This window comes from Leptodactylus fuscus, chromosome 8, assembly GCF_031893055.1.
Source record: "Leptodactylus fuscus isolate aLepFus1 chromosome 8, aLepFus1.hap2, whole genome shotgun sequence".
NCBI classification, from domain to species: Eukaryota; Metazoa; Chordata; class Amphibia; order Anura; family Leptodactylidae; genus Leptodactylus; species Leptodactylus fuscus.
The window spans coordinates 67,297,433-67,312,649 of record NC_134272.1 but is presented as its reverse complement, the minus strand read 5'-3'; the positions used below and the strand labels follow the sequence as shown (position 1 = coordinate 67,312,649).

At 42.2% G+C, this 15,217-nt stretch overlaps 1 protein-coding gene across 1 annotated transcript in view; it reads right to left on the bottom strand.

The window, feature by feature from the left end:
- The window catches only part of PDE11A (phosphodiesterase 11A), a 336,929-nt gene that overhangs the window by 285,379 nt on the left and 36,333 nt on the right, over positions 1–15,217 (bottom strand). The gene's annotated exons all lie outside the window — the stretch shown is intronic.

Here is a 15,217-nt window from a genome sequence, read left to right as displayed (position 1 = left end):
TACATGACCTGAGCTTTTCTTGTAAAATATCACTTGGTGCCATATGATTCTTTACATCATCAGCCTGACATAATTCATTACTAGGCAGATTTTCTGTTTTCTTGCTGTGCTTGCAATAGACGTAGGAAAAAAACAAGGAGACACCACATGTCACAGGAGGCTCCTGCAAAAGTCATGCTGGTAAATGCTAAATACATAGAGCGTGATCAAAATCATGATATTTATTAGACGGCACATTCTGTCAGATATCATTTAGCCAATATAGTAAGCAACAAACTGATGGAAAATTACAACAACAGATTAAAGGGGCTCTATCACTGGGAAAAGTCATTTTTAACTAATCACATCCTTGCATAGCCTTTAGAAAGGCTATTCCACACCTACCTTTAGCATGTAGATTGCCTCAGTGGTTTCTGAATAAGTCTGTTTTTATTCATATGCTAATTAGACTGGTGCACGATACATTGTGCACTCCTCTACTATTGTTTCCTATGAGCACAGCACAGGCTGCTGCTGTTGCTGATGATGACTCAGCTTCCTGTTTGCACACACATAGGAGATAATAGCAGAGACGAGTGCTGCTGGGAACTTCCTGTGCTGGCTGGAAGCTCATTAGCATATGAATAAAAACTGACTTATTCAGAAACCACTGAGGCAATCTACATACTAAAGGTAGGTGTGGAATAGACTTTCTAAAGCTTATGCAAGGATGTGATTAGTTAAAAATGACTTCCCAGTGATAGAGCCCCTTTAAAAGTGAATGTATTGGGTCCAAAATGCCTCCCATACCAATAGGAGTGGTGTGTAGGGACCTTTAAAGAGGTCCTTTCACCATCTTTCCAGTTCCTTGTACCCTTTAATAGTCATCACTCTGTTGATTCCATCACAGTTGGGTTTTTTTTCTCTAGCCCCCAATGTCACTGAGCAATCAGTGCAGTTCGTTTTGGCGTCTAATATGCTAAATAGTCTTCTACTGTCAAGTGGGTGGTCTCAAGAAGAAGCAAGCAAGGCAATACTGTCAAAGTATTAAATCACACCCTCTTGTCTGCTCAAGAGCACCTTCTTACCCCCACCCACAGTTGAGAGCCTAATTGGCACATCAGCTATCACAACTAATTGCACTGATTTTGCTCAGGAAAGGTGGGGATTAGAGGAAAGATAACAACTGTGCTGGAATCAATTAAAGGATGTAAAGAATTGGAGTTAATGAAAGGTCCTTTAATAGGTGCAGAAAAATACCTTTGTGGGCACATACTGATGAAGCAATATAGAGATAATCATCTTTTTATGGATATGCAAAGCAGCCTACGAGTGCATCGGGGTCAGGATTGATTTTCCCGATTTGCCTATAGACGGCTATGACACAGGCAAAAGCTGAAAATATCTTGCAGGCTGATTTGCATATTGATACAAAGATGATTATCTCTATATTGCTTCATTGGTTCGTGGACACAAAGGTAGATTTCTGCTCTTATTAAAGGCCTCTTTGTGTGTGAGATACAATTGTGATGGCACTCGGAATATACTCTCCTTGGCAATGAAATTGTAATACCAAGAAGGACAATCTGTAAGGTTACCGAGGAAGTAGCAGATGTCTCTAAGATCACATATTTAAGCACCTAGCCCCAATCTGTGACATGTGAGAGGCGCATATAAGCCAGATAGAACCTCAAAAGTCTGATCAAGTGGTGTGAGAAGATTGTACGATGCCTCCTGTTCATCTACAGACTGGGAGAGACACAATCCTTGAACATGGACCATATTCTTGAACAGAACACAATTCTGTAAATAGCCCCTTAGTCATTGAAAACCTTTATCTGTACTTCTGTTATCTTGATTCAGATACCTGGCTCCATTCAGATCATGATTTTTACATCCATTTAGCATATGCAAAAATCAGATGGAAATGGATGGGCGCCCATTTACATAGAGATATGTTAAACAGATATGCCAAATGGATGTGAAAAAAAAACTTGATCTGAATGGAGTCTTAAGCTGAGGCCCCACGTTGCTATCTGGTCAATCATTTCTCTCGAAGAAACGCACAGACTGTCCCATGTGTGGGCTGACAGTCCAGGCTGCAAAACTCAGGACAAGTCCCATTCCTGTCCAGTTTTGCAGGCATGCTTCTGCGCAGAGGCATAACTACTGGGGTAGCAGCGGTACACAGGACTCCACAAACACTATTATTGTACTCGGGGGTGGGGTCTTTTCAGGGCTAGGGCTAGGAGAGGTAAGAGAACATAAAAAATGCAGTTACTTACCTCTCCTACACTCTGGCAGGCTTCGTGCACACTTGGTAATATCACAGACGTCATGTGGCCCAGGCCAGCGTCATTATGCGTTACGATGCCGGCCTGAATCAGGTGACGTTTGTTCCATCACTGAAGATGGCTGACATCACCAAAAATTACGGCGGAGCCCAGGGAGAGCTAAGTAAAAGTGTTTTTTTATGTTTGTATTCTCCCCTGGGTGTCCAATTATTATACTCTGGAGTCTGAAAAGACCCCAGAGTATAATAATTATACATAGGTGGTCCACAATGGGGCATAATACTGTGTACAGGGGCCACTATGGAGCATAATACTGTGTGCAAGGGACACTATGGGGCATAATAATGTGTGCAGGGATCACTATGGGGCATAATACTGTGTGCAGGGGCTACTATGGGACATAATACTGTGTACTGGGGGCCACTATGGAGCATAATACTGTGTGCAGGGGCCACTATGGGGCATAATACTGTGTACAGGGGCTACTATGGAGCATAATACTGTGTGCAAGGGACACTATGGGGCATAATAATGTGTGCAGGGATCACTATGGGGCATAATACTGTGTGCAGGGGCCACTATGGGGCATAATACTGTGTGCAGGGGCCACTATGGGGCATAATACTGTGTACAGGGGGCCACTATGGAGCATAATACTGTGTGCAGGGGCCACTATGGGGCATAATACTGTGTACAGGGGCTACTATGGAGCATAATACTGTGTGCAAGGGACACTATGGGGCATAATAATGTGTGCAGGGATCACTATGGGGCATAATACTGTGTGCAGGGGCCACTATGGGGCATAATACTGTGTACAGGGGCTACTATGGAGCATAATACTGTGTGCAAGGGACACTATGGGGCATAATAATGTGTGCAGGGATCACTATGGGGCATAATACTGTGTGCAGGGGCCACTATGGGGCATAATACTGTGTGCAGGGGCCACTATGGGGCATAATACTGTGTACAGGGGGCCACTATGGAGCATAATACTGTGTGCAGGGGCCACTATGGGGCATAATACTGTGTACAGGGGCTACTATGGAGCATAATACTGTGTGCAAGGGACACTATGGGGCATAATAATGTGTGCAGGGATCACTATGGGGCATAATACTGTGTGCAGGGGCCACTATGGGGCATAATACTGTGTGCAGGGGCCACTATGGGACATAATACTGTGTACAGGGGGCCACTATGGAGCATAATGGAAGCAAATTTGAAGAAAATCCAGGACTGCAGTCAGGTATCCGTATAAAATAAAACTTAACTTTTATTGACTTGTAGTTGCTACATTAAAAAATCTGTGTGCAGCAATAGGAGTAGCAGAAGCCACAGAGCTGTAATATGCTGCAATCTTATATAAAAATAAAAGAGACACACATAAAATCCAGGCCCCTCCCATCTGCACATAGACAGGAAGTTAATTAATTAAGCAACATCTGTGATACATGCGATAAGATGCAAGTGAAACAGGAACGAAAGCAGACAAAGTTTGGCTTCTGCTACTCCTATTGCTGCACACAGATTTTTTAATGTAGCAACTACAAGTCAATAAAAGTTAAGTTTTATTTTATACGGATACCTGACTGCAGTCCTGGATTTTCTTCAAATTTGCTTCCATTTGACCTCATCTCAGCCAAGAGAGATTTCCTGGCACCGGTCTTGAGGTTCCACGATTCACAGCAACCAGCAAACGGACAGAGTGAGTGCACAAGGTTTTTTACCTATTTTTGAATTGTATGTCACTTTGGATGAGGGCTGTAGCTATTTTTCTAGTTATGGAGCATAATACTGTGTGCAGGGGCCACTATGGGACATAATACTGTGTGCAGGGGCCACTATGGGGCATAATACTGTGTGCAGGGGCCACTATGGGGGATAATATTGTGTGCAGGGGCCACTATGGGGTATAATACTGTGTGCAGGGGCCACTATGGGACATTAAACTGTGTGCAGGGGCCACTATGGGGCATAATACTGTGTGCAGGGGCCACTATGGGGGATAATATTGTGTGCAGGGGCCACTATGGGGTATAATACTGTGTGCAGGGGCCACTATGGGGGATAATACTGTGTGCAGGGGCCACTATGGGACATAATACTGTGTGCAGGGGCCACTATGGGGGATAATACTGTGTGCAGGGGCCACTATGGGGCATAATACTGTGTGCAGGGGCCAGTATGGGGGATAATACTGTGTGCAGGGGCCACTATGGAGCATAATAATGTGTGCAGGGGCCACTATGGGGCATAATACTATGTGAAAGAATGCGAGGGTGGGTTGTGGTCTTGGGGTGGCTCCATGTCAAAAATTCGCCACAGGGCACCACCATTCCTAGTCACATCACTGCTTCCGTAGCTACTATTCATTGAATCAATGGGGCCGCGGAAGCATTGCCGATACACGGGTGGGACACAGAAAAGATCCATGTACCGCCTGTGCGCCAACTGTGCCGTTCAGTAACACAATCTTGTGTGCAACCAGCCTAAGCTAGAGTAACACTTTCAGTTTATATAGGCAAAGCTGGAAAGAAGAAACAGAATAATATCACGTCTATTGTGTTTGTATCAAAAAACCCAGCCCTAGGTCTAATTTATCCAGTTCTTTAGCCAAATCAAAAGAGATATTGGGCCGATCCACGAGATCACAACACTAAAAGCTGTATGTCAGGGCATACAGTCCACAGGGTACAAAAGTAAAGGACCCTCGTGTGACTGAATATCCAATATATCCAATAACAATCTCCTGAATTTCCCGAGAACTGTTTGCGGATGCGGAGGTCAGGTCAATTGCCTGTATACCAGTTTAATATAGCAGTGTATATGATCAACCCGAGTGTCATTTCAGTTTTATCTTCATGTGGTCATGGGTCTGTTTTAGTTTGTTCTAACATTTTTTATGGTATATATATAATGTTTGCTTTATATTCCGTATAGGATAGACGTATGGGTTATATAAAAATAAGAAGAAAAACTATGACGTTTACAAAGAACACAACACTATGAGAATATCCGAATATCATACATCATTTCCTAAAGCATATTAAGGCTCGCTTCGGCCATTCCCATAAGGTTTAGTATCTTGCCAGCTTGCCCAGCTTGTTAGGAGGCCTCCGCCTAGACGAGATGCGGAGCTCCTAGTAGCTGCCCATTTCCTTAATAGAGCTTATAAACAAGATAAATGATTTTTAATAATGCCGTCTCTTTCTAGCAGCCTCTATCCAGGGTTCAATTCAGATCAATAACCAAAGGAGCATTTCTAAGAGCCGCATAATCGTTACAGTTTCTTCCTGCGTCTAGAGTTTTAGAAGCGCGCTGGATTAATCCGGACACATGGTAAATCAAAAGCATTGATCCTATCAACGCGCCGCTTGTTACTTTTACTCATTACAAATGACTTACAATTCTTTCCATTCCGTTACAATCCCAATATGATCATGTGGTGGAGTTTATAGGAATGTTCTGCATTTACAGTCTGTATGGCTACTTAAATGAATCCTTCCTTAGGTCGGGGAAATGCGTTGCATATTTACAGTGGGCTAGTCACTGGGAAATTGTTTGCACAACTGCTGCAAAGTACAACAGCAAAGTACAGCAGCAGTGTAATGGATGGGATTTAAAGAAATCCTATCTACACGCTGCAGAACCAAACCCGCACTGCTGAGTGTCTTCAGCTGCAATTTTTTTTTAACATGCAGCAAGTGAAATGTGTTGCATGCTTACCAGCGCTTTTCAACCTTTGCAATGCCCTAACCAGGACCAGTTGAAAGATATAACCAAATGGGTCTTTTGTGGAGTGTCTGCAGTGCAGAGGACATCCTGCAGCAGAACATAGTCTAAGGCTGGTTGCAGATGACCGTGCTGCAACCGGTTGGCCATGATTTAAAAGCACTGGCTGCACACAAGGGTCACAGGGATGTCCCCATGTGTAGCCTGTGTATGGACCATGCTTCTGTATCTCCTTTCATTAAAAAAGAGCCAAGAAAGCACAGGCCGCAAAATAGAACAAGAATAGGACACGTCCTATCTGATGCTGCTTGGACTGTTGGCTTGCACATGGTGTTGTTTTGCCAGAGTATAAAGACCACACGGTTATTTTTCCCTATCTACACATTGCAGGAAAAAAAACGCTCTGTAAAAGCTGCGTTTTAAAAAAAACCCCTGAGTTTTTGAACACTGCAACATGTCAATTATACCTGAAGAAACACTGGCGTTTCCATATAGGTATAATAGTGGCAAAAAGGACAGAGGAAAACTCCGATAAAATGCAATGAAAAACCCTTACGAAGCGTACGCCATAGCATTTTTTTGCTGTGTTTTGTTACGTGGGTTCCTTAGCCTTACGGAGTTTTCCAACCTGACACCTATAGGTAATGATGGCAGAGGGTCATCTTATAAAAGGAGGTTTTCTGTGACTTTCTGGAACTCCATTTTAGCAATTTTGGAAATCACAGCGTGTCTGCGTTGCGATTTTTTTTCCGCAAAGTGGGCATGGAATTTGCATGAATCCCATACACTTTGCAAGTACTGTAAAATGCTGCAATTTTTCCCGCAGCGTTTGCGCCGCGGCCAAATCGCAGCGTTTCCGGCCCATGGGGCCCCGGCCTAGAGTAATCACAGATCTATATGATGAAATGACTAATTCTTCAGAATATTTTCCCATAAAGCTATGTATCAATTTGCTCAACTACTCCTACTCTGAATGGATTCACTCCATAGAAGACTCCACTGCAGAATCTGCTTAAAATTGGCGTTGAGAAAAATTCTGTCTTATAATATAAAGGGGTCCATGGGTTTCCATGTGTAACCGCTTTTTAAGCAGACTGGGTCCGCATGGGAGACCCTAACATCAGAAACCCAAATGCTAGTTGGACTGTGAACCCACAGGTTGGACTGTAAATTTGGCATGACAGGTCCCTTTAAGTCTAAATTAATACTGTATTCTATTACAACCACTTTAGCATTGTCTGAACACGAGTTTGCTTCACCTTTCTATGACATTAGCACGGCCTCAACACATGCAAAGTCAAGTGTGACTGTCTACATACTCAGTACATCGCCAGATTTCCAGCAATTACAACAAATCCCGGCACTGTATACACAATAATACAGTCTCGTACAGTTATCGGATTGTTTTTCATGACTTCCAATCCATTGTAGGGTTCACCGCTTTTCCTATTATAAATTGTTGTATACTGAAGATCTGCGCCTGGAAACCTTTCCTGCTGCCAAAGCAAACTACACTATGCTTGCAGTATCCCTAGGCCGAGAGAAGTCAGAAGGCCTGTGCAGCTTTTTAGCCAGAAACTTGGCAAATAAAACCTTTTGTAACTTGTGATTGTCTGAAATGTTGGCATTTTGGAATGGCAGCAGGTAATATGGTAACATGTTCTGAAATCAGGTATGTGACAAGACGATTTTTGATGTTCATGTGAATAAGCCCTTATGCCATGTGATGGTTGTTTTTTAATGGCAAATACATTGGTTTTTTTATGGACATAAGAAGCACTCAAAAAAACTGACATGTTCTATACTTGTATGCTTTGACAGCCACATGGTCCCCATTGAAGTCTATGAGTCCATTTTTCACTGCAGTTTTTCTCCAATTCCAGCCCATTCTGATTTTTTTACAATTTTCTAGAATATCATATGGACTATAAATGGTAACATTGCTAAATTCAATCTGTAATGCAAAAATGAAGCCCTGAAATGACTTTCAGAGTGTATTGGAATACAAGGAGTAAAACAGAAAATAAAAAAATCAAAGAATGGCTGCAGCCAGAAGGGTTAAATGGATCAATTGGTTGGGTAAAAAAAAATTTAAAAACACAATAATAATAATTAGATTTTTAACATCGTATTAAAAATGGATGGGACTTGGTCATCAAAAATGCACAAACAGACATGTAACGGATACAAAAAAATGACATATTTGTCTGTTTAACAGTTGAGAAATGGACATGGTCATGGGAATATATGGCCTTACCCTTGGTAATCCGTTCGGGGGAGTCCGCATGGGGACCCCCCCGAATGGACTACCGAACGCATTTGCAAGCGGTGTGCATAGAAAGCACACGTACCCAATAGACTGTAATGGGGTCTGTGTGTTTGCCGTGAGATCTCCACACGAGTCATGCGGACAGGAAAGTAGATTGTGAAGTACTTTCCTGTCCACATGTTCCCTGCGGAGATCTCACAGCAAGAACATGGACCCCATTAGGCTGCATTCACACGGAGTAAACGCTGGCGTTTTTTGTGTGTTTTTTGCACATAGCGCCGCGTTTACGCCGCGTTAACGCCGGGCAACGCCACCGCTAAATAGCGCGGCGTTAACGCGGCGTATACGCGGCGTTAACGCGACGCTACGCGGCGTAAACGCGGCGCTATGTGCAAAAAACACACAAAAAACGCCAGCGTTTACTCCGTGTGAATGCAGCCTTATAGTCTATGGGATCTGTGTGCTTTCACCACACACCGCTTGCAAATGCTTCGGTAGTCTGTTCAGGGGTTCCCCTTGGGAACCCCTGAACAAATTATCGACGCAGATGTGAACGAGGCCTTAACTAACCATCGATGAGATGACAGACCTGTACTACTATATTCTTCATAGGCTAAATGGTGCCAAATTAGCCTAATAACAACCCTAAAGTTACAATACTCAGAGTTTCAGGAGATAGAACTAAATACCATGTATGGGAATGAAAAATTAATATTCCTCATAATAAAATGCAAGGCTCCCAATCATGGAAGTCTATGGGGGGGGGGGGGCAATTATTACATCTGAGATAAAGGGTCACCAGTTACATCCATGAATCCAGTGAGGCTGCAGCAAGTGAAGGGAAAATGCTCAGGAAATCTTTTTTTTTTTAATGTAGATTGTGAGCCCCAAATAGAGCTCACAATGTACATGTTTCCCTATCAGTATGTCTTTTTTTGGAATATGGGATAGAAATCCATACTGACACGGGGAGAACATACAAACTCCTTGCAGATGGTTTTTTGCCCTTGGTGGGATTTGAACACCAGGACTCCAGCGCTACAAGGCTGCAGTGCTAACCACTGAGGTCACCACCACGGTTCCCATGCTCAGGACATCTTGCCTTGAAAACAAGGCAAGAGCAGCTTATGTAAGAAGTGCACTCTAATAGGAAAGTAAAGACGCTGCAAAAAATAAAATGACTTGTAGAGTAACAAATCAGCCTAACATTGTGCTGCATGGCTTAGCAACCGGGAAAGCCACTCTAGTGCGTCAGAGATAAGTGATACGTGCTATAAAACACAAAGATAGGAATCATCCTTAGGTATAGAAACACATTTGCTTGGATATCGGAGGTAATTACTTGAGGAAAGCTCCTTTTACCTTACAAAAACTCATCTCTACAAGGATCTGGTTTCATGTTGATAAGATGATATATTTTTACAAGGTGATGGTGAGTACAAAATTGCAAAATCTGATAAAAAATAGAACTCAAGATCAAACGTCGAAGAATGTTGGATCCAAATAAAAAACATTATTATTAAAGGGAGTCTATCATTGAGATTTTTTTTTATTTTAACTAAACCCATCTTCATTTAGCCTTTAGACAGGTTATTGTAGGAATATGGTTTTTTTTCAATTATGTTGCCAGCGTTTTCATGAAAAAGACGGTTTCTTCTTATGCAAATTAGTGTTCACGGAGCACTGGGGCATTCCACTGTGCTCCGAGGACCCCCGCATCATCGGCCTGGACCCACATCCATGATTATAGTTGAAACCTCCTCCTCCTCTTCTTTACTTCTTTCTTACATGAGCATGCATACTGCTCCTGCTCGTGCAAGAAGAAGTCCAAGATGGCGCACAGCGCATGCACTGTACACTTGACCCACCAAAGTGGCTGAGCGTACAGCGCTTGCTCTGTGCACCATCTTGGATTTCATTTTACATGAGCAGATGCTATATACCTGCTCATGTAAAAAGGAAGTAAAGAAGAGAAGGAGGAAGCGAGTATAGCATTTTTTATTTTTTTTAATTTTATCCTATTCCCCGCAGTTAGACAATTTTTTGTACACCCTGGACAAACCTTGCAAAAATATAATGGACCACTGAACAGTGAACAATTGTAGGCTTAGCTATTGTGGAAAATGCAATGGTGTAAAATTGATTAAATGTATAAATAATGAGCAGAGAGTAAGCATATCGGCATGTGAGTCTAGATATACTGTCAAGGTGCAGTCCAGTCTGCAAAATCCAGAGGGCAATATAAAGAGCTATATTACAGTACTTAGTCAAAGGTTTAGTGTGGACACATTGGAAAGGACACTCATTGATTTGTAAAGGTCAGATGTCCGCTTTCACTCCACTAATTGAATATCTCTTCCAATTGTCAGATCATGTTTTATGTAAAGGATTTTCCAAGAACGGTTTCTGTTGAAAACACTGTTTTTTATTGCATGCACTATCTATAAAATAGACCTTGATTTTTGAGTGTGTGTTTTTTAGTGTGATTTTTTTCAGCCATTTAAAGGGAGTCTACCCCCTCCACCAAGCAGATTAACGACTAACACCATATTAAAAAGCACATTACAGTGATAAACTACCTACCTCTATTATGGATGTTACTTTTGTAGATTTGGAGAAAAAGAAGTCTTATGCAAATTAGGTATTTGGTGCATTGAGGGCAGGCTTTTCGTTTCAATGGAATTTTTTTTAGAAATAAAACTCATGAAACAGGCCTGGACAGAAATGATGGTTCCCTTAACTCAATATTTTGTTGCACAACCTTTGAGGCAATCACTGCAATGAAACGATTCCTGTAACTGTCAATGAGACTTCTGCACCCCTCAGGAGGTATGTTTGGGCCACTCCTCATGAGGAAACTGCTCCAGTTGCCTCGGATTTAAAGCTTTCCATTTGCAAATGCCATGTTTCAGCTCCTTCAAAAGATGCTCAATAGGATTTAGGTCAGGGCTCATAGATGGCCACTTCAGAATAGTCAAGTGTTTTCCTCTTAGCCATTCTTGGGTGTTTTTAGCGGTTTGTTTTGGGTCATTAGCCTGTTGCAAGATCCATGACCTGTGACTGAAACCAAGCTTTCTGACACTGGGCAGCACATTTCTCTCTACACTCACTTGATAGTCCTGACATAACATGACCGGGGCCTGCGTCCAGGGCCATGTGATTTCCTGGACATCATTGAAGATGGCCGACACCACCGAGGAGTGCAGCGAAGCCGGGGATAGGTAAGTAACAGTGTTTTTTATGTTGGTACCCCCCTTGGTCTCCGATTATTATACTCTGGGGTCTGAAAAGACCCCAGAATATAATAATTGTTCATGGGTGTCCACTATAAGGCATAATACTGTGTGCAGGGGTCACAATGGAGCATAATACTGTGTGCAGGGACCATTATGGGGTATAACAGTGCGTGCAGGGGCCACTATGGTGCATAATAGTGCGTGCAGAAATGCGGGAGGGAGGGGGTCAGTCGGTAGGGGTCTTCGGCATTGGGGTAGGGGAACCCCATGTCAAAAGTTCAACACGGGGCCCTGCAATTCCTATTTACACCACTGATCACGGGGGAAAATTTCTTTAACTAGAGTGCTTCTTTAAGTCATACAGCATGGAACTTGAAATCTAAGCCTCTCTTTTCTAAGGAGAAAAAATCAGAAGTGCTCATAAAATGTCCTTTGCGGCATTGCCCACAAAGTGTGCAGAATAAAAGAGCCATTCAGGGGGAAATTACTATTTAATAGGAACGCTTTACATAATTTTAGACATGTACTCTTAAATTTCTTTCGATTAAATTAGGGGTTGACAGGCAGGTGCAGTAATTGAGGGTACAGAGATACTGTATGTACTGCAGCAGACACAGCTGGGACCTCAAGCCTACAGAAGACCATATTATAAATGGCTTACGGTGGGTGGAAGTTACAGATTTCACATTGGTAGCCGAGGAACTTAGTCTCTATTTGCAGATCTACATGTTCTGTAAATATTGCACTTGCCTAGAATTTACAATGTAAAACCAACCCAGAGTCATCGATTCCCTTCTATTTATCCAAGGAATGGCTGTGCAGCGGACTTCTTGTCCTCTGGGATTGGCAGCCGTAGGGTGATGATTGCAGAAAACTAATGAATATTACACTCAGACAATTATCAGTTAGCCTTGGCAGTTACTTGTTACAGTTCATGCACTAATGGAAAATGCAACTACACAACAGCAGGGAAACTGGATCATAAATAATTTACATATCACCTTCAGCAACTAAACGCGTCTCTCAGCTCCTCTATTCTACTATTAAATTGAACAAGTTAAACTATTGGAAGTATAGAGAGGTGACAAGTAACAGTGACCAAATGGTTAATTTTTAATGTTACAGACATATGTGAGATATGCGTGCCATATAATTACAGCCTTCGTTATACAAAGATCTATTACAGAACTCTATGGAAGAGATGATTTATGTGATATTGTTGCCACACTTCTTATAAATTCATAATGCCCACAATGAAAGTGAAATTCTTACTATGCGGAGACTGTGTACATCTATGCTAGTAGTGAATATCAAAAACTTTATAATATATCTTACTAGAGAAAATGCCTCTTTCTCCACTTACCAGTCTCCTTTCCTTCTTCCCCTCCCTCCTAAACTGTTCACTCTTAATTCTCTGCTAAATCCGTCTTGGGAAAAAAAGAACTACCAACTTACAGAGGGATTGGATTACAGCTGCCCATAGAAGTCTATAAAGAAAGGAGGCAGGAAAAGGAGCCCTTTAAGAGTGAAGGAGAGACAGAAGTGCTGCTGCAGTTAACAGTAAGGGGGTGTTCAAACTACCGTCGGTGTCTGACAAGTAGTGTCCGCTCAAAATCTGGCATGGACATTAGGAGCGGACACTAGCTGTGTCCGTGACACCTGTCATTTATTTAAATGGGCATCGGGTGTGTTCTTTTGCACTCCGTGCCCTTCCTTCCCTGTCCACATGTAAAGATGTCCGACTTCTCAAGCGGACAGAAAAACCCGACATGTAGGGTTCTTCTGTCCGCTTGAGAAGTCGGACATCTTTACATGCGGACATGGAAGGAAGGGCACGGAGTGCAAAAGAACACACCCGATGCCCATTTAAATAAATGACAGGTGTCATGGACACAGCTAGTGTCTGCTCCTAATGTCCATGCCAGATTTTGAGCGGACACTAGGAGCGGACACTACTTGTCAGACACCGACGGTAGTGTGAACACCCCCTAAGTTTTACTTTATTCACATCTATCATGCTCAGCACTGTTATATCATGTCTGCTGCAGTTAATGGTAAGTTTTACTTTATTCACATCTATGATGTTCAGCACTGTTATATAATGTCAGCTGCAGTTAACAGTAAGTTTTACTTATATGATGCTCTGCTCTGTTGTCTGCTGCACTATCTAAACAATTGCATGAAAAGTTCATAGTGTGGCATAAGTGGCTATCCAATCTGTAACACGGGAGGTGAGGACCCACTGTGCCAATAAACTAACTTAACTTTGGGGATACATTTGATAGCATTGTCTGGTTTTCACTCTTTAGCCCCTGTATGAACAACAGGTATTTGCTATAGGAAACCCACTATACATATATATATATATATATATATATATATATATATATATATATATATATATTTAGATTTATTTAGGGCAGTGAGCCTACTCAATTTATTCCAGGATGTGGATTCCATGATTGTTTTATGCATTTTTTTCCATTGTTGTCAGTAGATATTGTGTTTTTATAAAGGACTGAATGAATTGTATCAATTATAAAACCTTACAAAGTAACCAGAGAGATGCTACACAGCAGTGGACAATGGGAGATTATTCAAGATGTGGAATATTGGAGACCTAGATAGATAATTGTTATATCATGTAGGCTTCAAAAACTACTGTCTGCATTGTATCTAGAATTATTAGGATTGGAACAATGGCAGTCTGTTCCAATCCTAGCAATCTATTATTGCACATTAACCAATTCATGCCGGACGTTGAAATTTTTGAGTTCTAACAATGGAACTCTAGGCATAAAATGTGTTAAGCTAGGTCTATCTCTCACAGGTTAACTACTAAGCTGATTGCACACAACCATGTGCTAACCATGCTGCCATGAATGAACGTAACGGGCAGCGCACACGGGACACATAAATGTCATCCATGCGCCGCCCAGGCACTGGCCGTGTTTCTGCAGCACCTTTCGTTCAATGAATAGGAGCTGCAGAAACCGGGCCACAAAATTGAACAGGAGTAGGACTTATTCCATATTTTGCAGTCTGGACTGTCGGCAAGGACACGTGACTCTGTAATTCACGGTCATCTGTACGGTCTCATAAAAATGAATGGGTCAGTGTGCTATCTTGGAAAAACCCGGATAGCACACTGGCTATCCATACAGTTGTGTACAAGGGAGCTAAAAATGGGAGCCATATAATAAACTAAAAATTTGATCTAAACCTATTTAGGCCAGGCTCCCACGGGCCGGACACGCTGCAATTTTCAAAACCGTCGCGGTTTTGAAAATCGCAGCATGTCAATTATATCTACGGAAATGCCAGCGGCTTTCCCGTAGATATAATTGTAACAGAAAGTCTGCAAAGGAAAACTCTGTGAACTTTCTGTTCAAAGCTCTTTGGGAAGAACCACGATGCGTTCACGTCATGGTTGTTCTCGCAGCGCTTTAGCGCTGCATTTAGGGCCTGTGGGGCCTTAGCCTTGCCTTAGGGAGTAAAGAACTTTCCAAAAGATTTTTCTTGAAAAGCTATTGCCATGATGGGATCCATTGGAATTTTTAAACCAATGGATCCCACATTGACTTGTCTGAATACAACCCTAGGTTCAGTGTTAAGTATTGAGACTGTATGGCTTGCGATACACAGCTCTAACCTTGGTATAATACTGTTGATGTACAATCTATGGTCTGAGCCAAGTTGAT